Raw genomic sequence first — 27,737 nt, 5'->3', positions numbered from 1 at the left:
CGACAACAGGCTGGTTCTTATGCCAAGAATCTGTCGCTCTGTGATGTTAAAAGGCTTTCTTCTAATGCCTTCCACCAAACAATGTTGCTATAATTGTGGTATCATCTTAAACATACATGTCTGACTTTGTAATCCTACATTTATGGAATCACAGGCATGACTCAGTAGGTGCGCAGGTACACTTAAGTATGAGTTATAATCAGATTAAGGTATTACAATTCTCATCGTCCAAATTGCTTCTAAGATGATTAATTCTGAAATAAGTCACACGCTCAGACATTTTAATTTCATTAGCTTTAAGTTCAAGACATGACTTCTTTAAGGTTCACGTAATCCAGCCAAAAGAAGCAACAACACCTCTTTCTTTCCCGCTACGAGTTAATCCCTAATCAGCGAGCTCGCTACAAACATAATTAGCTGCACCTGTAACATTGCAGCTTCTGACTACCAGCAGCGTTGAACCAGAGCACTCATGGCTGAGCCGAGGGGTAATATGGCTGAAGGATTAAAGGGTTCATCCCTGTAATCGGGAATTAAAGCTGCAGGATGAAATGACAGAAATCTAATCTATGTTTTATCAATGGTTTAAGTGTGGGCGTCTCCTCTTGGATCGCTGTTTCAGGTGAAATGCTAACTCATTCAGCTTATTTTTATTGCCATGAATCGAGGAATTTCTTTTCTCATATGGCAAATAAATGACTAAATACAGTAAATGAATAAATCTTCCTGGAATAATGAATGAAATGAAATGAAAAATACTTTATTAATCTCCAAAGGGAAATTTCAATATTGTAGTATATAATCATAATTAATTTGAGGAGGTCTTGCTCTGGAGGTTGATGGCTGCTGGCAGGAATGATCTTCTGTATCTTTCAGTCTTACATCAGAACTGAAGAAGCCTCTCGCTGAACACACTTTGTTATTTCATCACTGTGTTGTGGAGAGGGTGTGAAGAATCCTCCATCATCTTCATCAGCTTGTGCAGCATTCTTCTTTGGACAATCAGCTCCAGCAGCTCCAGAGTTACTCCAAGCACAGAACCAGCTTTCTTGATTACTTTGTTGATTCTCTTCAAGTCTCTGGTTCTGATGCTACTACCCCAACAAATGGCTGCAAAGCTGACTGCACTCTCCACAACAGACTTATAGAAGATATGCAACATCTTGGTGCAGATGATAAACCATCTCAGCTTCCTTAAGAAGTACAGTCTGCTCTGACCTTTCTTGTTGATGTAGTCAGTGTTGCATTTCCAGTCCAGTTTGTTGTCCAGCTGAACTCCAAGATACTTGTATTCCTCCACCACCTCCACCTCCTCTCCCAGGATGGAAACAGTTTTTGTTTATCCTTATTCCTCCTGAAGCCAACAATCATCTTTTGTTTGGCTGGTATTTAATATGAGATGATTGGCACCATTTAACAAACTGACTGACCAGTTCTCTGTACTCTGCTTCTTGTCCATCCCTGATACACCCCACAACTGCAGAGTCATCAGAGTATTTCTGCAGATGACAGGACTCAGAGTTGTACTGGAAGTCTGAGGTGTACAATGTGAAGAGGAATGGCGAGAGTACAGTTCCTTGTGGTACACCAGTGCTGCTGACCTCCATCTCAGACACACAATCTTTCAGTCTGTTTGTGAGGTAGTCATAGATCCAGGTGGTTGTGGAGGTATCCACCTGGAATTTATGGAGCTTCTCACATAACAAATCAGGCTGAATGGTATTAAAAGCACTTGAGAAATCAAAGAACATGACCCTCAGATTGCTGCCTGAATGGTCCAGATGAGAGTGTGCTCTCTGGAGTAGGTATATGATGACATCTTCAACCCCAAGTCCATTATGATGTGCAAACTGTAATGGGTCCTGAAAGGTGTTTACTTGCTTGTTGAGGTGAGCCAGTAAGAGTCTCTCCAGGACTTTCATGATGTGAGGTGTCAGGGCAACTGGTCTGTCGTCACTTGGTTCAGCTGGTTGTGTTGTTTTATGCACTGGAACAATGCAGGAGGTTTTCCACAGCACTGGGACTATATTTAGTCTCAGACTGGTGTTGAAAAGGTGCTGGAGAATTGAACATAGTTGTTTTGAGCAGGTCTATAGAACTCTGGGGCTGACACCATCTGGACCTGCAGCCTTGTTCTGGTTCAGTTTCTCAAGTTGCTTCTTGACCTGATTGCAGGATAGAAACAAGGTGGAGGTCTCAGGATGTCCTGATGTGGAGGGAGATGAAGCTGTGTTCTGGTCCACGACTGAGCTGCAGGGTGACAGATTGGAGGTGTGACAGGAAAGCAGTGGTCTTATGGAGGGTGTGTGGTCTGTTGGGCTGGAGGTAGGGGGTGAACTGAATCTATTGAAGAATATGTTCAGCTCATTTACTCTGTCCAGACCTCCATCAGGCTGGTCCCCCTTTAACTTGAAGCCGGTGATCTTCTTCATTCCAGACCACACATCCCTCCTGTTATTCTGCTGGAGCTGACTTTCTAACTTCTTCCTGTAGTCCTCCTTGCACTTCTTAGTTTGTGTTTTAAATTGTTATTGTGTTGCCCTCAATAACTCCCTGTCTCCATCCCTGAAGGCTTTCTTTTTGATGTTTAGCAGCATTTTCAGGTCACTGGTGATCCAGGGTTTGTTATTGGGGAAGCACCTCACTGTTCTTGTTGGGACGATGCAGTCCATACAGAAAATTGTGTAATCTGTCACACACTCAGTCATGGCGTTGATGTCGTCTCCACGAGGTTCACAGAGGACGTTCCAGTCTGTAGCCACAAACCCTCCTCTAAGAGCATCTTCAGCTTCAGCAGACCAGATTTTGATAGTCTTTGTTATGACTGGTTACAGCTGAACGATAGGCTTGTAGGTGGAGGTGAGAACCAGATTATGGTCAGATCTTCCTAAAGGAGGTAGGGCAGAACAACTGTATCCATTATTTGCATAAAATAAGTCCAACATCTTATTTTCTCTGGTGGAGCAGCTGACAAACTGTTGGAATGTTGGTAGAGTTGCAGAGAAGGAGACGTTGTTGAAGTCTCTGGAGATTGCCATGAAAGAGTTTGGATGCTGTGTTTGTAGCCGTGCAATGATGGAGCTGATGGCATCACAGGCTGTGCTGGTGCGGTACCAGGTATTATATAAACCGCTACCAGAATAACACAGATGAACTCTCCAGATAAATAATATGGACAGAAGTTAACAGCTAACAGTTTGATGTCCCTCGTGCATATCTTCTCCTTGACAGTAACATGTCCAGGATGACACCAACACTGGTTAACCAGCACTGCAATTCCACCACCCTTTAGCTTTCCGCTGTGTTGTCTACTGCGGTCTGCACGGACCATTTTGAAGCCCGGTACAGACACATTACATCACATCAGGGATGTGTTCATGCAGCCATGTCTCGGTGAAGCACATAATACTGCACTCTCTGTATTCTTTCTCAGACCTTGTTATCATCTCGAGCTCATCCGTTTTGTTAGCTAGCAATCTCACATTACCTATGAGGACGGTTGGTAGAAATGGTTTAAATTTCCATCGCTTTCTCCATTGTCTCACTCCCGCTCTGCATCCTCCTCTCTTTCTTTTCAACCCCATCGGGATTTGATGTGTTGTTTCACTGATAATCCTGATTTGGGAGAGTTTAATTAGTTGATCCCGATTGTAAACAAGTCTTTCGTTGACATGGAGACTCACCATAACAAGTCTTGCGAGAGCCAAAAATATGTAGAAAAATCACCCCCGCAGCACACCCTCCAAACCGGCATAAAATCCTCAGAAAAAAAGACCTAATTTGAGGTCATATCTATGTGACAAGAGTTTGTACTTTAAAAAAAAAATCAAGATAGCAAGTCAGAGCTGCTACAGTTTGCTGCCATCAGACGGCACAATCTAGAATGGAATAAAAAAAATTTTTAAAAAGTGAATAATTAATAAAATAAAGTGAAATACTTCAAAGCAAATAAATTAACAGTTTAGCGTGGAAACAGAGGCAACTTTTTCCTTGGAAAAAGCACAAACCAATGTTATTTTGTAGATTGTTTATTTATTTTTTTATTCAAGAAGAATAAAGACAAACTTAAAATCCATGTAGCTGCTTGTGATCATGTTAGCACAGTCTGCTCAGTAGATGGGTGAAGATGTCATTTTGACTGGTGATTTTCTTCCATATAGCTCATAAACTTTGTCCCACCCAGTACCAGAAAGACCAATTGTGGTTTGAACATTGCCAGTGGGCTCTTTAAGAGTTGCACCGGTGTGCCTCTGAAGATTCCTTTTTTTTCTAGATTGTTATAATTTCCCAAATGTTCCACGTCTTAACGCAGCAATCTTTCCACTTTTTGCTTAGATGGAACATGGTTATTCTCAGCCTTTTAATGCAGATGGAAAATGGCCTCCATCTCCTTCCAAACATAATTTCTCCTGAAATGATCTGCAATGTGTTTTTGTTGACCTCTATTTGTCAACATAGCAAGTATAAATTTATTCTATCTGTGTAACAGACTTTGCAAATCTGCTGGTCCACATTTTGGATCAATTATGTGTTGAATACATGGTTCCTAAAACTACTTTAATTTGGCTGCTTGCTCCATAATTCAGTCATTCTGCTCTGGGCTCTGGTGAGGTGACTGGGAAAGAGCTGATTTTGGAAATATAGGGGGGTTTTTTTCTTTTTTTTCAGTGGTTCATTTTGGGATATGCTCTACTTGCATAAAGAAGAGCTTTGCTCAAATAATTTGCCATCAGCAACAAATTCCCAGCTTTATTTTCTTCTCTCAGTCCACCTCCGCTCATGAGGCCAGTTCACTAGTGCTCACTGCTGTGTGTTTAATGTTTGTATGTATAAGACTGAAAAAGAGGAACAGACTGGTTCCCAATTACACAGTTGTTACTGGGCTTTATGGAAAAACTTAAACAAATGTTTTATTTAAGTGATCAGAATTACTATTACAGAACACTTGCAGACTTTTAAAGAGTAAAAACAATGTTTATACCAAATAAACAAACCATCTATGCATGTGCCCTTCGAAGAATGAAATAAAATAATTACTGCAGCTGTCTAGTTTATAATTAAATTACTCATCTTCATTATTTAAGAAAAAAACATTTTATCTTATCAAGAAAAGCTTTTAAAATGCTGTTAAATAAGCCTCATTGTTTTTTCTCAGTTTATAATTAAGTTAAACTCTTCTCCACTTTTTACAATATGCAACGGCCTCAAGTCTTAACCACAATCCTCAGTGCAACAACTGATTGGTGCCTGCACCCCAATGCAAATGCTTTTTATTATAACTGCAAACCAATGGGGACTCACTTTTATAAATATGGGTCAAATTTCGAGACATATTTCTAAAGAAGAAGTATGTCACAGTTCTTTCTTTTCAAACTTTGTAAGGGTAGCTGAATTATGTATGAACAGTAAAAAGGAAGTATCAAGTTTGAAAAGTATTCTCTGGTTAATTCAAAGTCACCAATAACATACTTCCCTGTAAACGAGGAGTTAAATGGAGTATTTGGTCCACACGTGCACGGAGAGAGCGTGTGCTAACCACTGAGGCACCTTGTCATGATGAAATACCCTAGACTGTAAAACACAACTACCTTACAAACAAACACCCTCCCCATGAAGCTCGAGATTTATTTGTGTGTATTACACAAACACTGAAAAAGCAATTTCTCTCTGACACTTAAAAGAATGCTTGAAGAAATCAGAATAGACTTGTAGCCATCGATCAAAGCCATATTATACCATTGTTCTTTTATTAATTCTTTAACATGTTACACTGTACTCCCCTTTATCCTTTGTTCTTTGTGAATTGTTCTTTCTCATTTTTTCATGGTTATCTCGGTTGTCGTCTCACTTTGATCTCATCTTTTGTCTTGTTTGGCTGCACTTTTGTGATTTGTACTGATGCTCAACGGAACAAACCCGCATGAAAACGGTTTTTAAAACTAAGAAATACATGGAGAAAAGAAGAAATAAGCTAATCTCTGTCTTTAAAATTGTACATTCATGCTTGGTTTAATGCAATTATGTTGTTAACGGCATTGTTCCCACATTCGCATGTCATACATTTTAATGATTTAACTCGCATAAATATTAAAAAAAAAAAAAAAATGTAAATAACTCCTTGCTTTGGATGTTTACATTCCTGGCTTGTTTAACAACGGTGACACGGTGTAGAAATGAGCTTAACAAACTGCAAAAGGAAAAATGAGCAGCAAACTTGTGCCATATTTCTAAGACATAATGCCCTGCTGATTGCAAATGTGGGCCAGAGATAAAGTGGACTCTTGCAGCTGGTGGCTCTGACTTCAGAGACAGATTAATAAAAGAAGCAGCAGGGCCATAAATGTCAAATATAATCTCCTTCGTGAATACATTTCCCCAAATCCTACAGTTTAACATCATTTGAATGAAAAGGACAAAGCTGATGCTACTTTTTAAACTCAAACAAGTCAAACTGGCTGACCCTTTAATTAAGCTTTATTTTACAGAACCAGATCAGTCTGACACATTTTTAAAACAAATAGATAAAAGATATTTTTAAAGATCAGTTTAGTTTGCTGTAACTTTGAGGCAATTTAAGGTAATCTGTTTTATTTTGACCTCGTCCCTAAACTAAGCTTCGTTTGCAAGAGTCGTGCGTCTAAGTCTTGCCAGAAACAACCTCCACATGAATAAATGAAAAAATTAATAAATAAAAATCTGAGTCAATTTATGAGCGTAGGTCGCCTTTATGCAAATTAATCAACTTTAAGTTTAATTATTGATTTTGTCCGCTCTGTGCTTCTAACACACACTCCGACACATCCAACGCACTTGCTAAAAATAAGAGCGTATTGATCGTTCATATAAATGAAAAGCTTTAAGATAATGTTGCCGTTTATGCAGGCAGTCAGTGTTTGTGATGTGGGAAACTGAAACGTTGACTGTGCAGTGAGCCGACTGCCCCCGTCCGAAACAACTTCATCACCTTGAGCAAAACGAAGGCCTCGCCGTGATCAGTGACACTCCATCATGAAATACTTCTGTGTACTGTTCATTACAGTGAGGTCAGTACCTGAAGCTCTTTCTGACTATCCATCACAGGGTCTATCTATGTATTCCTCACGTTATTCACAGAGGAACTCATCACATTAACGCGTCGGCAAAGTGCATCTATCATTTCATCAGAGGGTGGTTGCCATGGCAGCAGTTGTGGGGGCTGAGTTGAGTACGAAGAATTTGGTGCTTTTATTTAATATCATGTATGCCTGCATGCATCTCCATCCACTCCTCTACTCACATTTAGGACATGACTCAGTTGTTAAAGAAAATAAAAAGTTTCCTTGGTTCAGAAATGGGTGTGAAATACACAACCACATTTATTGCTGATATATTTTTTTACCATGATTTGCAACGTTTCGCTCCAGTAACTACATCTTTTCTAACATTTTGAAATATTGACTATAAGTACATTTATTTTCAAACTGTAACGTCCTCAGATGTTGGCTTGCATATCAATTTTTTTTGTTTTTGAAAGCAAGTTTTTGAAAGGAAACACTGCTTTCAAAGCTCTTTCAGTCAGAACTTTTAATTAAATGACATTTTGACATAAATTTAGAATATTTAGTTTGACAAAACTTTTACTTTGTGTTGGACTAATTATATATATTCAAACAAACAAGGTGATCTTCAGGACATACTGAAAGGCACGTGAAGTACATGATGAAAGAACATCATCTTCTCAAACAAAAGCTTACCTCTTTTTTCATGGGATTTACTGTACTGGTGTCTCTAGTACCCAAAGAAATCATCTCAAACTTAGTCCTGTTAAACAAGAGTTTGTCAGTTTTGGGGGACAAGCTGTCTTCAAATGCTGTTGCCATCTTCTGGGTCAATAATACACAGATTCACACGGCTAAAATATTTACAAACTGACTGACATTGGTCTTGGGTGCTTAGATTGGCCTCTTTTTTCAGCACAAAGGAAAACTTAACCAGCACCAATCATGAATCAGAGGTTATTCAGCAGGAAAACGTTGTGCTTTTTAGAGAGGTGGGGAGGAGAAAATCCAATATAATGATATAACTGGTGGAAGCACATGAACAAGTCTTGTTAGGAACTGCAGAGCTCATTTGAAAAACATTAACAAGAACGTAGCAGGTCCAACTGTGGCATCATTATCCATCAGCTTGTCAGTGCAGAGGATGACAGAGAGGGAATATAGAAAGCATAAACCATATGAACGTGATATTTCACATTTTGCTCATAATTCACTGTTTATTGCACTGCTAAAAATATATTTTACACTTTCAAGGGGATGCAAAAGGGCAAAATGCTTCAAAGAAAGGATGTAGAGCTGAACATTTCTGTGTTCTGAGACAATGAATTACCAAACCAGAGCTGTGCTCACTCTCAGCACAGCGCTCAGTTTGGCTCCCCCAGCAGCTTCTCTCTTTCTTATCTGGCCTCAAAAAATGAAAAATAATAACCTCAATATAATGGTATTTCCACAAAAATAAGAACTTTCAGAATTAAAGTGACGTATGAAAACAGATGAATGCCAAACATTATATTTCAATTATAATATAATATAATATAATATAATATAATATAATATAATATAATATAATATAATATAATATAATATAATATAATATAATATCATTTCATTTTTGTTTTTCTCCAGACATACATACTATTTAGTAGTTAATTCAAGCTGTGTAAGTACAAAACTCACCAAACAGTCCTTTGGCCAACCAAACAATTGAAATGCAACATCTGGGAAGTCTGATGTTAAAGTTTGTTCACATCACACAACGGCTCTGTGACAGGTTGAAGAGCAAAGGAGCTGTTGCACAGAGATTACATGATTTTTCTCAAAGAACAAGAACTTTAGAACTTGAAGTCTTGGCCTCATCGTTTTACCCTCTAATGACAAGAGCGATGTGGTGAAGAAAGCAGGACGGATAAACACAGCTGTGATGGAGTGATGAAGCAATACCATCCCAGAGAGATTGTCAGGATCCTTCAACCACATCAACGTAGGAAGAAACACAGACAATGGGAGGCAGTGACACACGGGGAAAGGGGAATAAAAGCAAGTGTCTGCTTACACGAAAAGTACAGTTTTTTTTGTTTTGTTTTTTTTTAACAGACTCAATATCAAACAGCTGTTATGTCTCTCTCTCTCATTATTTATGTCACATTTTACATTTGCTGTGTTTCAATCAGCTGGTAGTTGAAGTGGCAGTTTCCCACTTTCTCTTTTTGGTTTTTGTTGGTTTTTAGAAAAAAAAAATTGTATCCTTTTTTTTTTCAATTTTGTGCAGTTTCAGTATGAAACACTTAGTTTCTGGTCAGCGGCCCCCACTCCACGTGTTAGAATTACATTTTTATTCTGAACTTGGAAAACATACTCAAAAACAAACAGTGAGCTGTTGTTTTACATGAAGTCAGTTAGGTCCAGGTATTCTTTTTAAGATGATATAAACCCAGGTCTCCCTCGTACCACTGTTTGTGCAGCTGAGACCAAAGAGTATCAGTCAGACTGGTGGCTCACGGTTGTGGGAAATTGGGCTGAGCATTGTTGCAGGATGCTGCAGTTCTCCTAACTGCTGCACACTGATGCGGACATCCAGCCAGATCCACAGACCCAACTAAAGTTTGACAGTTCTGGGTGGAAAATTAGAAGGAATCAGTGAACAGAATCAGTGAGAGGACAGAGTTGTTTTTCCTTTTTCTTTTAAAGGCCATTTCATGTGAAACTCTGAAGAACAGCTTCAGAGCAGACTGAGTCCAGCATCAGTTACCATGGTGATTAGAAGGATCATACCCAGCCAGTCTGTGGAAACAGACTTTCACCTCTAAGTTATCAATCTTACCTATTTTGTTTCCTTGTGGACGTTGTGAGAATCCCACTGAAAGGTTGATGTAACATATTGTAGCTGAATATTAGATTCAGTTTGTATTAAAATACGCACACTAACAGTCAAAATTTGGACACACTTTCCATTAAATCCAATGGAAAAGTGTGTTCAAGCTTTTAACTGGTAGTGTAGCTGAATCTAGTAAACTGTTGGCCAACAATAAACTGTCAATACAGCTGCTGTCCATCTACAGTTACAGCTGGAAACCAAACAAGAAAACATCAAGTGTAAACTTATTTATTGTATTCTTAATACACATATAAAACAACGGTAATATTCCACTTTTGTTTATAGTTCAATTTGGAAAGCAGACAACAGGTCATTGACTGATTGACTGAAAGGACACAAGTCACTTCAGACAGGATCATGACATCTTTTGCTAATCCTACTATAATTCTTGAGATAACTGTTCCATTTTTGACCCAGAGGAAAAGCAAAGAACACTGATCCGTTCAGAAATACAGTCCCTCTAAAACTGACTTTAACCAGTCACACAATGTGTTTTCTGCTCTCTATTACAACAGACAGATAGTGACCATTAATTAGTATAACTCCATATTTGACTTGTAGCTTTTACTTGACTAAATTTCACAAATTTGACTTTGAGGGGCTCTGCAGAGCCCACCATACTATGGAATCAGTTTTGTTTCAGAATATCCAAGCAAAACATTTTAAAATATAAGCAAAAAAACAACAATTAAAACTAAAACTTTCTTAAACTTAAGTAAAATAAATGATCTCAAAATAAAAAATTATCAATCATCATGAAAACTATGAGGCTTTTATTTAGATAAATTGAGTTGTTTTGTTTGCAGTTTCCTCTTCTCTCTCTTTTCTCTCTATTTGGTTGCGCTTCATAGTCTTTGGTTTTGATTCTCGATTGTTTGGTTTCATTTCTGACACAAACCTTTCATGGGCGGGCTTTTTTCAGGGGCGCATTCTGATTGGCTGGTGAGTTTTTGAGTGACACAGCTGTGCATGTAAGATATCTTACCGCTGCAATTCAAAGTTTCACTCCTACAATCCCCCCCCCCCCCCCCCCCCCCCCCCCCCCCAAAAGAAAAACACTCCAATACAGTCACAAAAAAAAAAAAAAAAAAAAAAAAGACCTGGAAAAAATACAATCGCTAATAGATCTGTGCAGTAGTAAGATACCCACAAAACTGGAAAAAAAAAAAAACTCCCGGTCAACTCAGCTGATCAGTAGAACTACACCTTGCATGTATTAATGCTTCTCTTAGGTTGAGAAAACTAAGACAGCATGTGACAAAATGAACAACTGTGTGATGAAGAAGTGATGCAGTGTAATATTTACCTCACAACATGACTTGAACAGCAATGAGATATGAGAATTGAGACATTTCAGATGGCATAAATTTGTGGCCTCTTCAGTGTAAGGTTTAGCTGGTCGTGAATCTGTCCTGATAATCCAAATGCAGCTCCACTCTGCTGTCTCTGCAGGTAAGACACTACCTGCTCATAAGTATGTCACACAACCCGAATAAGGAATGATTGCTTCAGGAAGATAATGGTTGGCCCAATTAAATTCAGTTCATCTTTATTTTTATAGCACCAAGTCATCACCGGGCACTTTAAAGATACAATCCAGGATATTTCAGTTCAGTTCTCTAATCCAATTATCATCCAACTGAATCAAATTGATTTTATTATCCACATTTGTCCAGTTGATAATGCGTGTATCAGAATCTAAAATGAATAAAATGTGAATGCAACAAAAATGCTGGATTAATAACCTTTTTATGAAATCCCAAAAAAAGGAAAATCCTGCAACAGCTTGTCAGTGACGAGGCAAGTCATCACTATGATGCATTTACTTGTTTTCTTGTTATTTCACACCATTTATGTGACATTTTTACACAAATACATTCAGACAAAAGAACATCAGGACAGATTAAAGTGGTGTGGCCTTATAGTATAAGAATGAATTTATAATATAAAACATTTTCTACTTTTTCAACCCTTTTTTTTACTATATCATTCCATTTTCGTTCCTTCCAGTGTTGCCAGTACCACTTATTATAAGCGACTTTGGGCTTGTTTTTTTTGTAAAGTCGCTTGTAAATATCATCAGTCATGGGTTGCATTTTTTTTGGGGCTTGTTTTCAAAACACTGGTTGCTTATTTGGGCTTGATTTATTCCCTGTATGAACCATTCTCACTTCTTTGTCACTTATTCACATTTATGTGAAAAGCATCACACAGTAGCCTAGTTTATCTATTTCTTGGATTTGTCCAAAACCCCATATCTTTGGTAGCCACCTTAGACTGTATATAAAGAGAGAGGTAACCACACCAGCCCAAACCGGTGTTGTACAACACCACTGTCTGCCAGAAATTGATTCAACGTCCGCGGGAGCGCGTAGCCTGTTAAAGTCGTGTTAATCAGGCGTCTCCAATCCGCTGCTGTTCCTCTCACCACAAAACTGACATGACAGGTGACATCAGGCCTATTTTAACAAAGAAAGTATGTTTTTGCTGCACGTTAGTGCTTTAGCTGATTAACAACAAGGGAAATGAAGAGGTAAAACGATGTTTACGCATGATGCTGCTTCACTCTTCTAGTTATGTTTTGCCTGATGCTTGTTTGCGTTGAGGACAATTAATGGGGTTTAATTAATTTATTACAGATTTATGTGGAGAATGCTACAGTATCATTTACAACGATGTCCATGAATTTTTATAAAGAATCTACAATGATGCATTTCTGTCAATAAAATGTGGAATCGTCATTAATTATCAAATGGCCTGATTTCATATAAGAGTCATCTGTTTTTCCATCCACCCACACACACACGTCTTAAGGTGGAATTTGACCTCAGAAATAGAGTTTCTGTGTGCCAGGAGAATTTAACTGGTTTGCTCCCAATTATGTAAAATGTAAGTTATATTCAGTTGTGCTCATAAGTTTCCATACCCTGGCAGAACTAATTATTTCTTGGCCATTTTTCACAGAATATGAATGATAACATGTTGTTGACGAGGCTCTTTAGTTTCTCTGGTGGTAAAGCTGCCCATTCTTCGTAGTAGCTTCACCCAGCTTCACGCGTTAACTCAGAGAAAAAATAGTTACACCAATACACACACTCAAATATATGTGTATATATATATATATATATATATATATATATATATATATATATATATATATATATATATATATATATATATATATATACATATATATATATACGCATATAAATACATATGTATGTATGTTCTCTGAGGAGCCATGTTGCTTGTTTTGGGCTTGTTTTCATCCAGCTGGTTGTTTGTTTTTCTCACACGATCTGGCAACACTGGTTCCTTCATAGTGTGAATGACTTCAGTTTTAATCAAACAAAATCCCAATCAAGTTTTAATCAATCAAAGCAAAAACAAAAAAAATGCGATTAGTAGGTGTGTCCAAACTTTTGTACATGTGGAGCTATCCGAATGGACCAATATTTTTAATTAAAGCAGAATTTAAAATAGGTCAATGGACACTTTTTTTTAAATGCGATAAATGAATGACCATTGATGCACTTTGCATGTCCACAGATTCCATCATCTCTGCTGTTGTTTTCAGCTGAACACATTAAACGTGTGTCAGGTTTGGCCTATTTGCTACTATGTTTCTTCATCTTTCTGGTACACATTGTGGTATTTTTACAAAAATCCAGCAAAGTACAGAAACCAGTTGCCAACCACTTGGTGGAAGAAAATGAAGATGTAGTTTCATTCCCATAATAAAGGTTGCTGGAGTCATCGTTCACCGCACCATAAAATTATGTCCAATTAGCTTGAAGTGCATATAAATGACAAGTAAAAATGTGCTTGAACTGGCGTGGTATTTATACACATTCCCATAATATCATGCTGATTTGTACAGTGCACACCCCCTCCACTCTTTGGAAAATCCCTTGAACATAACCGTCAATCATCATTATGGTAGTTTCCTCATAATGGATGGCAGAATCTTAGAAGTGGTTGTTTCCCCATGTGCCAAAGACAGAGCAGGGTCAACGGCACTCTAATTCCCTGTTTAGAGTGACACCATGACTCAACTATTTGACAAGCCAAAAATATAGCCCTGCCCCCGCCATTAACCCAGAGCTCTTTGTGGAGCCTTTTCTTTCTTCTGTGCATGTATTCCTGTTGCATTAAGTTTTTCGGTTCTTAACTTCTTCTGCGTCTTCTTCAGGTGCTTTCTGTGTCATCTTCTGTCTGTTTCTCTTCTTCTCTGGATTGTTCATTTTACTGGTTGCATGTCAGTGATGCAACTCAACACTGCTCCCACAGTTCCCAGTGACAGATAGCTGAGCTCCTTCAAAAACAGACTAAAAAACACATAACCAATGCAGGATGTATTGGTCTGTCTATCTGTGTAAGCCTCTTCTCTGTAAATTAACTCTAAGAAGTTCATTGAATAAGTTTACTGGAACAAATTTGGTGTGCTCAACAAGATGGTTTAGATTTCCAAAGTAATACATAGTGAAGGAAAGAGATGATAACCAGAGCTGAAAATAAACATTACAATAACATTTTAGAAAGATCCTTGTTTACTTCCCAGTAGGGGGCTTATTTTTGCTGCTGTGATTGTAAATGTTGCCATCCTATCAGGTGAATCCAGCTGCAGTCTCGTTATTTATTTCCTTTTGGATCTCATGTTGTCATGTTCCAAGTTCGTACTGGAATGAGAAAAGGCTTGTGAGTCCTTTGTGTCTGTGTGTCTTTATCTTATTGGGGTTCTGTTGAGTTGTCATACTGCACTAGTTTTTTCGTGCCACCTTGATATTGTTGTCTTCGAAACATTCTTTTCCTAATGGATTCCTTCTAAACAAACAACTCAAAGAAGGCAATGCATATATTTAGAAAGCTGCTAGCAAGATTATGCCACTGTTAAAATAAATGCCATAAACGTGGGCACAGTTATTATGAAGCAAAGAATCATTAGAGGTTCAAGGGTATACAAGAACCCTTTATTGATTTCTCGTTGAGATACATTTTTATCTCACCAACACGAACACAGCAGTAGTGCAGCCTGAGGTTTGCATCTGCATAGTTATAACAGCAGGAAAGGCAAGGGCCATAAATCCTGCCGCCCTCCTTAAGGAAGAGCTTCTGATGCTGTTTCAAAACAACCTCTAACCCGACACTAAGCTTCACACTTTAATTTGATAAGAGTTTGTCCAAGGTGATTTAAGTGGAGTGTGTAATCATGCACATCAGCATCTACACAGCGTGGATCAATAAGAAAGAAATGTAATTTTCAGCATCATAAAAGATTTCACTGAACAGCTATTTTGCAAGCATATTGATTTTTTTTTAGCAGATGTTGATGAAGAGACGACTCAGCTGACATTGAGAAGCTCTGAGGATGTCCCTGTCAATGTGCTGAAAGATTTACTGTTTAACATTAATTATGACCAGTGTTGAGACTGTCTTTCATACAACCTCTCATTAGCATGTACAGATTCTTATTGGTGGATACTGTATCTGCAAGGACATGCTGTCACTGTGTTCGGCTTGGAGAAGGTTGACAGATGCTACGTTTGACTTGTGATGTTGCTGCAATTACACTGTGGAAGGTTATATACTGGATGTTCACAATAATGATCTTTAGTATTGTGGCTGGTGGTACAAGAGAGCTAGCTTTCATTGTGTTTGACAATAACATCCTCTTACAGCTAGTGACTTTTCAAAGAATAAGTAAACATTTCACAGAAATATGAAATAATATATATATATATATATATATATATATATATATATATATATATATATATATATATATATATATATATATATATATATATATTATTCTATTCTATTCTATTCCTATATATATATATATATATATATATATATATATATATATATATATATATATATATATATATATATATATGTATATATATATATATATATGTACATATATATATATATATATATATATATATATATATATATATATATATATATATATATATATATATATATATATATATATACCTGTCATGTTAAAGTTTAATTGTTTTATGATGATGAAATGTGATCAGCATTCAGTTTACATGTCACACAACACCAGAATGCAGGAGACGTGTAGACCAATGCTAGCATACCACCTTCAGTTGCCTCAGCTTCTCCTTTTCTGTGGCTGACACTTGTAATCTTTTATGAAATACAATAAACATCCAAAGAAAAGGGTGGAGCATGACCCCTAAATATATTAGTCATACCCAAACTGGCATACTAACCACTTAATGGATGAGAAGTCTAGAGATTATTTGCCCACAAGGCATTCTAAATGGACTAAAAGAGAATCACAATCATGTGCTGCAAGTTAGCGGTAGCAAGTGTTAGCTCCCTGTTTGCTGCTTTATGCATGAAGGACATGATAGGTTTTGTCAATTAATGTTGCACAGTTTTTCTACTTTTTGTGGACCATGTGATGCGTTAGTATGCATTATGTAGTGAGTGAGCAGTTTCAAACAGCAGCAGACTATGCAAATATAATCCAGGTCTTAATTTGCTAATTACTCTACACTGTTGTTCCTTCCTGATTACTTCCCTCCATCTGTATTCTCCCTGGTTTCCTTTGTTTAACGCCAGATGATTGTGTGCCGTAGCTCCCTCGATGTCTCCAGTCCTGGCTTGCCTTTCTGGGAGTAAATTAGGAGATTTTCATCTGTCACTGAACTTCTCTTGTAATTTCTTGTCACTTCTCTAAACAGCCAGAAAATGCCTTAACAGCACCAATTAACTTTACTCTAAACCAGGTTGTCTGATGTCCTGCAACTTTCCTGTCAGAAGTTTTTGCCTACAAGCAGAAATCTCTGAATAAATAATAAATCATATTAGCATTAGATGTGGCACGAGTTGGTTTGTTCATTGACAGTTCCTGTTATTACAGCTTGATGTAGTTCCGTCCCTGACAGAAATAGTTGGTTTTGTCACTTTACAAGATCACACACAAACACTTATTTAAGTTCAGCTGCTGTGGAAGATTTCCACGCTATTCATCAGCCTTTGTTTTTATTTATTTGTTTGTTTATTTTTAATGTTTCGTGTAGCTTTTGTAAAGCTTTTGCAGGTTTGTTTGGGCTTTAGTTTGCTCTGCAGAATGATTTCAGAATGCAGCATATTTCTGTAGAAAGGTACGTCACATTCCCGGGTTTTATACCGACTGCTCAATATTCTTCTGTCTTTGCAGTGAGACACTCATCTCACACACTTATCCTTGGATACACAACCGTACAGTACTCCTTTAACAAAATACTTGCTGTTAAGGCTTGCGTGCATCATTTAGTGAATCTGGATCTGCATCATTTTTATGCTTTAGAGAACAATGCTTCATGTATTTTTTAGGCAATAGTTGTTTATTTTCTTGGTTGTGCTTTAGAGACCTGTCCATGTACCGCAGAGCATTAGAAGGTACTGTTCCCTACCTCTCCAGAGACCTTTAGTCTGGCATTTGTTATGACTGAGAAAGCTGCTTTTTTACTGTTGAACTCTTGATGCTTTCACTTAGTTCTCATGTCACGCTTGTTTTGCTGTAACATCGCTATTTATGTTCTGTTTGGAAACTTGGGTCACAGATTTATTCATTCCAGGTTAGCAAAAGTAAGGTAGTTTATTTACACTGATTAAGCCTCAACGGAGAAGATTAAACCCACCTGAGCATCATCTGAATGCCACTCCAATTAAAGGATGCATCTGAATAAATATTTATACTGAGAAACATGATCGGTGCCACATTTTTACTTCAGTTTGACCACTGACCCAGAAACAGAGCAAAGTCTTTCCACATTGTTTCTTATTTTAGATGCCAGAACTGCTTTTACTTTTGTTTGAAAAACCTCAAATGTTCCTATTATGTACAAGCATTGCACAACCAGGCAAATGTTCAAATACTAATCTGACATTTTTCAGTTTCTAATGGTGCACAGATCAAAGTGTGTCTGATTTGAACCAATCAGAGCAACGGGAAGATGACAGTCTTCATGAAAAGGCTTATAATGACTCTGTTGTACATTCTTGGTGTCAAAACCTGCCACATCCAGTGCTGATCAGATGGCATGAATATTGTCAATAATCTGTTTGGTGAAAATAAACAGGCAACAACGAGTGACAGTGACTCAGGGAGGGATTCTTTTGTTTATTTTGTTTTTTGCACATTGCATCATGGTACAATCTGTATGGTTCCTGCTGGATATCCTTTGTTAATCCATTGCACCAACCTATTTTTGTGATGTTATTCGTGGGTTTAAGACAATGTTAACCGAAAACCTTTCCTACATAGAAATAATAATTGGGTGGATGGATGTTTACATGGAATCATGCCTTTACTTAATTCTGCTTTAGATAGATGGGTTGGGAAGGGTTCTGATTGGACACTTCCTGCCTCTTGTCTTTTCAGTCGTAACTTGGAAAATCACATAATAAGGACTAGTTTTGCCCTCATTTCGATTATGTTTTGAAGTGTCAACATCACACGAGCATACATTGTTTTTTCAGCAGCCAAGAAGGAGAAGTAAAATAGACTACCGAAGATGACAAAACAACGGACGTAATATGTGCATCTTCGAGGCGGGACAAGATAAGGAGCTTGTGCAGAATGATCAGAATTAACCTAGCGTGGAATTAAGGTTTGCATGACACAGGAATTAATCAGTTCAGAATTAAAATGCGAATAAACCAATTACTTCTGCATTAAGTTTGATTCCGAATTGACTTTTGCATTAGGAAGTAGATGTTAACATGGTCATTTTTCATCAGTTTAAAGTGGAACTAACTTTTATTCAGAATTGACGTAGCAAATCTACTGGAGTTGAATGTTTTTCCCTGGCGGAAGCATCAGAGTGAATTTCCTCCAGCTGCACTCAGAACTGCAAGGTTCTTTCTGTGGTTTGTTACCAACATGGCTGTCCCAGTTTGACCTTGTCTTCAGCAGTTACTGGCTTTAAAAGCAAACACACTTACGCACTTCAAAAAAAGGCCACTCACACTTCAGAAAGAGACACAAAAAATGTTTGTGAATCACTCTGTACATTTCTTCCTCAGTCCATTTAGTCTTTTCTGTGTATCACGCATAAACAACGACAAATGGAAACTTACTGTATTTGACCCTTTCAACAGAGATAACCAACTCTAGCTTTTAACGTAACTTTACTTTCAAACCAGGTCTTGATGGATGTAAAAGTGAAATAGTTTATCAAGAGGAAACTAACACAAAGATTTTCAAACTAATTTCATTGATTAGTTTAATAAAAGTGGTTAAAAATGTATCTAATAATAAATGTTGTTACAAGCTTCATCACAGATTGGTATGGCAACACCTCACAACACACACTGCTGACAGTTTTTATTTGAGTTCTTCTGAGTTAAATCTTTGAGTTTTACCAGCATGGAGCATGCCTCAACAATGTGGGTTTACTGGTAATGAAACATATGCATGGTAGTTATAGAAAGATTTTCATGTTCTCTGATTGGTTAATCTGGGATTCAATGTTAATGGACAAACATGGACCTAGATGGTATCTGGAACAAACAGGAAATGAATTTGTAATATGAAAAAGACTTAGATCTGCATAAAAAATGACAGAAAAAGCGAAGGGCGAATGGGGGGCTTATGTAGCAAAAGATATATTTGATGGGGAAAGAAATGCAAGCAAATGAGAAAATGACTGGATGTGGGAGGGTGAGGATGGATGTGGTAAATGAGAAAAGGATGGCTAGGTGAGGAGAACAAATGGATGAGACATGATGAATAAGGTTAGGATCACCAGGTGAGGTGGGGTGGAGACATGGACTTGTTTTTTTCTTCTTGTTTTAATATTGTGGAATCTCTTCAGCACACTGATTAAAAGGAGTCTAAGTCTGCAACATCTGGAGCTGTTTGTATGAAGCTCCTCTCATTAGAGTGGCAATAATGAGGTAGCAAATATAAGTCCAAAGCTCAAGAAAACTTAGTTTTATTAGAATATATCTAGCAGATATACAGTAGTTATACAAAACCTGAAAATGTGACGTGAACTTTGAAAGAGCAGAAGACTGAATTTTATTAAATTATTGCATAAATGTCAACTCAAAGAGGTTTTTCTAACTTCATGTAGGTTATGTTTGTGGGGTCAGTTTGCAAAGAAAAGACATCTGCCATGGTGCAAAGCCACTGATATCCATTAATTATAATGATGGCTCTCATTATTTACACTTCACCCAACACTGTCTGCTAAGAGAGCTGCAGGATGTGGCAGTTAACATGACAGAGCTGCCAGATATGAATTGAATTAAAATTTAGATTATCGTATTAAAAATAATTGCAACAGTGGAGGTTTCACATTTTGACACGTATTTCACTTCTATGTATGTATGTACATACATAGAATGGGGGGTAAATGAGGGATAATTCATCGTATGCGCGTTTGTACTTTTAGTGTGGGAGCTTTGGAAAAGTTTAAATGACCAAGTACTTTATTTTGGCTGTTCAAAAGTTCAAATGGCACAAAACTTATTGTTATGCTTTCAGTAAGAGGCTAAAAAAGTAGAAATAAACTCAGCCATGCTCCCTTTCCTATCAATGAAATGTTCCAGAGTTTGTCATATTTAGTTGATTTTTGTCTTTTTTGTCATGAATGATGAATAAAAATAACTTGTTACGAATGTTAAAAAGGAAAAAAATATTGGACTTTTTCATTCCTCCCCACCATTTCCTTTACAGACACACCCCTTACATCACAAGTGTTTCTCAGTCAGCTAATTAAACTGAAATTGGAAACAGGAAGCACCACGGTCAAACAGGAAATACCATATAAAGAATCACCATAAAAAACAGATTTCACAGAATGTTACATGAGATATGGAACAGAAAGACAACACGTTCCTGCTGCAAAGCAAAAACTATTCAAAGAAGCTGAACTTTAAAGGGGTGCTATTATGGTATTTGGAGTTTTCTGAGCTTTCTACAGTGTTACAGCGTTGAATCCTCATCAGACATGTGAACGGCACTGGTTTTTATCATCTAAACGCATGTTTGAGTTTGAGTTTAAGTTCCAGCACTCTCTCCGTTCGGTTTCCATGGCGATGAAAAACGCGTCGTTTTAGAGAGTTTTTTCCACTTGGAAATCCCTGTGACGTCCCGGGGGATAAGGTTCGGTGATTGGTTACCTTCTACTGGTTAACAAGGGCATGTACAAATACATCAGGCGGGTGGAAAACGTGGGATAAAGTTATTTCCAACGATGGCTGGTGAGTTTACCAAAGAGAGACCTCCTGCTGCATTCGTTGCTGTGGGTTGCTGTTTTCCACTTCGTTTTCAGGGTCTGATTCAGGTTCCAACATGTAGCGCTGTATGTTATGTGTTGACATTGAATTTTGTTTTTTATTGAGTTCATATTAGCCTAATCGTTCTGTTTATGAGATGTTACAATGACGATGAAAGCAGTTGAGGTGAGCGCTCCCGATGTAGTGCAGTGGCGGGAGGCGGGGCTTAATGCGGAAGAGTCTTAATCCACTCGTTTTGCCCACAGGCTGATCTGACAGCCTACGGAGAGGGTCGGTCTGAAGTAAATAAAGCGATTTGTGACAATAACTTGATCAATCCCAGCCCTTCTGGGCTCAGAAATAAAAATAAATTAGCCTGAAATGCACATAATAGTTCCACTTTAAATCATCACACGAGATGAAAATAAAACCAAGATTTTGTTCATTTGTGTGGAATTTATTACAAATAGTCTCTTCCACACACAGTTTATTAGGTACTGCTTAACCCTTTAAGGTCCTGCTGTGCTGTGTTTGGTGAAGCAGGTTTTTTAGTAACCACTCTGAATATTGTTAAACACAAACAAAATAAAGAAAATAAACCTGCCTATGCCATCTCTGCCAGTTGCATTGTGGTTAGGGTTATCATCGTGCTATCACGTCCACCATGAACGTTATGTTTTTGCAAACAATTACCTTTCTGTTTGATAGCTGCTTTTCATAAAACCCAAAGCTGGATTTTAGTGATGTTTTTTTTTTTCCTGGGGATGGTCCTGGACGAACTTAAAGGTGGAGTATGTAAGATTTTCAATATTTTCTAAATAAATTAACTAATAAAATAACTACAATCATAATTAGATGCTAAATGCTAAATCACAAGTTTAATTAATGACAAATAACAAAAAGCCCTTTTTTTTACTGGTAGGCAAACATTTAAGAAGGGTCTTTGTCATTAATTAAACTTGTAATTTAATAACACATCACATATGGACAGACTGGAACCTACATGTTTAAAAAAATATATCTAATTATGATTATAGTTCATTTTTAAGTTGTTTTTTTTTTTTTTTTTTTAAATATTGAAATTCTTACATACTCCACCTTTAAATGCCATTTAGTTTTGGGAGTGATTTGCAGGGAATATACACAGGACGTTTTAAAAGGATTCTTCTAGAAATTAGCTGCTTGGAGGAGGTCTGTGCCCTTTGAGTGCTTTTCTTCTTATTTCCTTTCATCTCAACTGTTTGCTCAAAAAAAAACCCACTTATAATTATTATTATCATCCAAAAGAAAAGGGGAAAAGGAAAGAAACATTTTTCTTGCTTTTTTTTTGCTGTGTGAACACTAACGGGTTAAGTCACTCAATAAACAGAAACTGTTTTTTTAAGTAACAAGGTAGCACTTTTTTTTCCGGAGTAAAGCTAACTTGTTAGATTTCCCAGTAAAATATCTTCTGACCTTTTGAATAGCTGGATCTGAAAAACTGAAAATGAATGTAATGGACATGTTCATATCAGACTAAAGCTGAAATGAAAGATGACAACAGAAAAAAAAAGTCCTTTAACCGTAATCAGCCATTTGACCACCGTCCTGCATTTCCTGAGCAGAATGAAGCTGGTAAATTATTCCCTCAGACTCACTGCAACATTAAAGTGATTTAGCATTTCACAATCACAGCAGCAGGGTGAAAATAGTCTGACTGCGTTTCCATTGTGAAGCTTTCCTTGTAGAAAGTAAACGCTGTTGGTACCAAATCTCAGCAGCAGGTGTGAATATGATCCAAAGAGTGCGATCAGATTGTGAAGAAAGAAATCTGCTCCACAAACTGGAAGGTTTCTGTCTTCTGCCAAGTTTTATTCTGCAAGATTACTGTGGGAGTGGGAAGTAGGACTGCAAGCTTCTCCCAATGAGATTTCTAACACTGAACCATGGTTATGTGCTGCTAAATGTTGTTGTTTACCTTTTAGTTTGTCCCTCTGAAGGGGTCACCACAGCCAATCGGCACGTTTTATACCGGATGCCCTTCCTGACACAACTCTGCAATAATTGTGCCCCACCCCCACCCCACAGGACTCAAACCACAGACCATCAGGTCATGAAACAAGCGGCTCTACCACCTGAACCACTGCCACCCCAGTTATGTGTAACAAAGTAAGTCTGACAAAAATCTGCACAAATATTGTTGTTTTGGCAGAAATTTATTGATGAATCTGCATATAACTTTATATAAACAGCACATGTAAACACAGGCAGTATAGATATGATATCATTCATATAAAATGTGGCTTCAAATCACACATTGCTAAGTTTAAAACCAGGACAGGATGAGTCTTTCTCCGTCCCTCTACCCAGAAACCCCATGCAGTCAGACCTGCTTCAGGTTTGTTGAGGCTGGTTTGTAGAACAAGTCATATTTTAAAAGATTAAAGTCTTACTATAAAACTTTGAAAGCCTCTTGCAGGGTGCAGTACACAACTTGTTTTGCACCAACTTACTGGCACACCTCTGCAACATGAAGTGATCCTCCTGTATTTAACCAGAAGCCACTGTGAGATTTACAGTAATGGTTTACCTGCACGGGAACCAAATCCTGTTAAAAAATACAAGTTTTTCCAACTAACTCCTGCCCCCCCCCCATCCCTCTCCACTTTTCAGTCACATGGTTGCTTACCCTTCATCCTCTCTCCCTCCATGCCTGTGTTCACTACTCGCTCTATTTTTGTCTTTTCTCTTCCGCCAGACTGAATGATGTCTTTTCCTGTCCTCTATTTCTGTCCTGCTCCATCTCCCCTTTTCTGCTCTTCCCCACCCCTCCCCAGCCTCCCCCCCTCTCTCCTCTCCCTCCTGCCGTCTCAGGAGTCCTGTTCTAATTCAGCACTCATCCTCCAACCTAGTTCTTTGCCATCTCTAATCCCCCTTTACGCTTTAACTGCTTGTACAGACATAAAGTAGTGAAAAAACAGCAGCACGGGTCTCCTTCACACACCTCCACCTGTTTGTCTGGCACCCAGCGTTCCACTCCTCTCCTTTCCAACGGTCTCCTCCCATTTCTTTTCATTTTTCTTTCTTCTCCTCTACCGCCATTATCAACTCACGGCTGACCAAAAGAGCAGCTCAGAAAGGCTTTTTAGGGAAGCAAGCACGCTTTCTCAGTGAGGAGTTAAGGAGACAGCTGCTTATCCCCTCTCAGCACTTCCTAGGCCCCTACTTTCCCCTGGAGTAAACAGCAGGGAGTCTCCTTTACTTCGCTCTGCCGCTGCTATCTGCCCACACACTGTGACAGGCCACTTAGCACACACTCATACACAGACACCCAAACAACTGTCAGAAACCGTGTAGCACATAAATGCCCACAGATTGGAGTTGGTTGCTTCATATAGCTGCATACCTGTTTGTTTTGCCGCTTCCCTTAATAGAGCTCACGCGGATGACAGCGATGCTCGCACATTCGATTCTCAAGCCAGTAAAACAAGGCAACACTAATGAGATTTTCTTTTGCTTTTTTTCTTTTTTAACTTCACAACTAACTTTCTGCAGTCACTGCAACACGAAAGGTTCTGCTCGGGCTAATGGCGAGGAGGCTGTGGCCGATGCTTGTGAGGATGTAATGAGGAATGTAGCATATGAAGGGACAGTGATGGGTTATTAGTAATCTAGCAGAGTGAATTTGCTTCCTGCTTTTGTCACATAAAGTTTTCTGAGTCATATCTGATAATCCATGCCTGTCATAGAGGCGCCCCTGGGATTTACATCATAATGTGGGTGAAATAGGGGAGAGTGGATATAAATGACTATTCTCCTCAGCAGTATTCCTCACACTGACGCAGCATCCTTCAGTTGCTGTTGCTCACAAATTTTCTGAAGTGTTTGAGTTACTGTGGCGTAATGTCAAATAGCTGCGTCCAAGCAAAACCCAAAAGTACAATTATCCTATTTTCTTTTCCCCTTTCCAACAGATACAGCTCAAGTTTCTGGTTGGATTGGAAGGTGGATGCTTTTAAACCACAGACTTTTATAAATGAGTGGCCTCTCAACACCCGTTCCTGCTCAGTGTTTCCATCAGTCATTGTACTTTTCCTCTTGCCTTCCACTCCGATTGTTTTGTTGTCTACTCTGCTCTCATCTGTGAATTATGACGCTTTGGCAAATGTTCAGTAAAGCAGATCTGATCTATCTCATCCACTCTCCTTCTTGCCACTTGGGCTTTTCCTCTGCTATCCAGCCACTCCCTTCTTTCCCACGCTATCAAAACTTCTGCATTACTTATGATGTCACAGAATCTAACCCAATGGTCTCACTGCTTCCTCTCTCCCAGCCAATCAGTAAGTTTTCCACCCTTTTTAAATCTCACTTCTGCTTCAAAGTGAAACTTTTCCACTTTCACCCATGATGGTGTCTGGTTTTAAGTTTTAGTGAGTAGTGTTTTTACAGTGTATGCAAACTATTTCCTACTTTTTACATAAACTGTAAGATCAAAGTAGCACATTTCATGGAAACAGTTTTAATTTGTCCTTTGTAAAATGCTTCCAACTTGTTCTCCAAGTGTATGATGAATGATCAGCAACATTATCTCCTTTTTTAGCTCTTTTTTATGATCTTGTTGAAATAATGTAATGCATTAAGTAAAGGTGATGGAACAAATTTGTAAGGACTTTCCAAGAGACAACCTGCTGCAATCAGAATCAGATTTAGGCTTTTTCATTTATTATCCGTAGTTGCTTAATCTGATTAAGGGTCACGAGGAAGCTGGGGCCTATCCCAGCAGTCTTCGGGCGAGTGACGGGGTACACCCTGGACAGGTCGCCAGTCCATCGCAGTACAAATCCATATTCACTGAAAAATTTACAGAAAGACTTTGAATGCTTCATTTAATGCAATCTTCATTTTGTTACACAATGTTATTCTATGAATCTGTTACTGTATGAAATATTACTTTATTATCAAGTTTGGTTTTAAAAAAAAAAAAGCAAAGAAAGAAAAGAAACTAAACAAGAAAGCACAAAAGACAAAGATCACTGACTCACACTCCCGTTGTCATATTTCTTAACATAATTCACCTGCTATCAACGAGAAGAAGAAAGAAAGTAACAACTACAGAGTCTGACTCATCAACCAACTTCTGGCTGACGGTGATATCCTTTCAGCGTAATGACTCTCAGGTGCAAATACAATCACAGCAAAAAGCCCATGAAGGAATAGTTTTATTCCAGGAGCTGCCTGATGTTATTTGTCTATTTATTTTATGGGTCTAAATGAAATGTGCTCCTCAAGGTTATGAGACATGTTTGGAGACAAATTGTGCTCAAGATCCTTCAAGTTTAGTACCTTTTTCATGCTTGAATGATTTGTAGGTCAGTGTTAAGTGGCTGGCAAACAAAAACACACATATTCCTCTAGGATACAACAACAGGATGGAAAAATAGAGGCAAAATGTTGAATAACTTTGAAAGACCTTCAAAAGGGCTTGAGATATATTGATCAAGATCCCTTTAGAAAGACTACAATACAGTCTGGCAGCTTGAAAGCGAGGATTGAGGGATGGAGTCAGACACTAGTAAATGTCTGACACAGAAGTCTACTAGTGTGTTATAACATCCTAAAGCCCAGTTTAGTACCATCTGGCATAGCTTTAGTTCATTCAGACAGCAAAGTCAAGCTTAACCCCCCAATCCCAGCAGCTACAATCATCTGATCTGAAAGCCAGCGAACATCAGCTTTACATTCTCCTCAACACATCTTATGAATGCACTATTTAAGCTGCTTTAGCCTGGTCACACTTGTTGCCTTCTCTACAAGCTGCTTTGCAACCCACCTCCACCCCAGCACCTCCGTTTCATGCTTTGTCTGGTTTAATCAATGCCATGTGTGCTGTCATAGATGGCTGTTCTGTTCTGTACCAGAGTGATCGGCTTTGTTGCTGCTCTCCCAGAACTGCGGCACCATGCCAAGTATAAACCACTGCAGGTGGAAATAATCATCTCTTTGACTAAAACGCTACTGACTGAGAAGTTAAAAGTCTAATTAGTTTTTGTGGGTTTCCTTTTTTTTTTTTTTTGAGTCTTTGGTTTGTTGTTTGTGGCAGCGGATTATCATTTAACAAAATATTTGCATATTTGTGAAACGCTGCCATTTCTAGGTTCATATATTTCCTTTTCTGCTGATGATGTGACTGCAGCTTCACTCTCATCATCCTGATTCTTCGCCTCCGGTGTAAAAGTCTGACAGTTATTTTTCCTCTCATTAGTTTCAACTCCAGCAGAGGCAGCGGCTACTTTATCCTTTTTGTAAGCAATTGCCATCTCTCATACATTCAATAATCCTACTTGTGCAATTATTTCAACACTATGTATGATGAGGAAATGTCTGGCCGACCGGCTCTCCGACGGTCTGAGAGCATCTAATTGTGCATGGGCTGTGTTTGACCTGTGATCCAGCGGGCCTCTGAATTGCAATATGAGTCACATCTGACTCAACAGGACTCACATACATATCATCCCCCCACTCACTATTAGCAGGAGCAGCATATTTCACGATGTGCTAATAGCAGCTTGCTGCAACGGCAGGCACAAAGCGGT

The sequence above is a fragment of the Telmatherina bonti genome (assembly GCF_933228915.1).
Source record: "Telmatherina bonti genome assembly, chromosome: 13".
NCBI classification, from domain to species: domain Eukaryota; kingdom Metazoa; phylum Chordata; class Actinopteri; order Atheriniformes; family Telmatherinidae; genus Telmatherina; species Telmatherina bonti.
The sequence above is the reverse complement of the archived record's forward strand: the minus strand, read 5'-3'. Positions refer to the sequence as shown.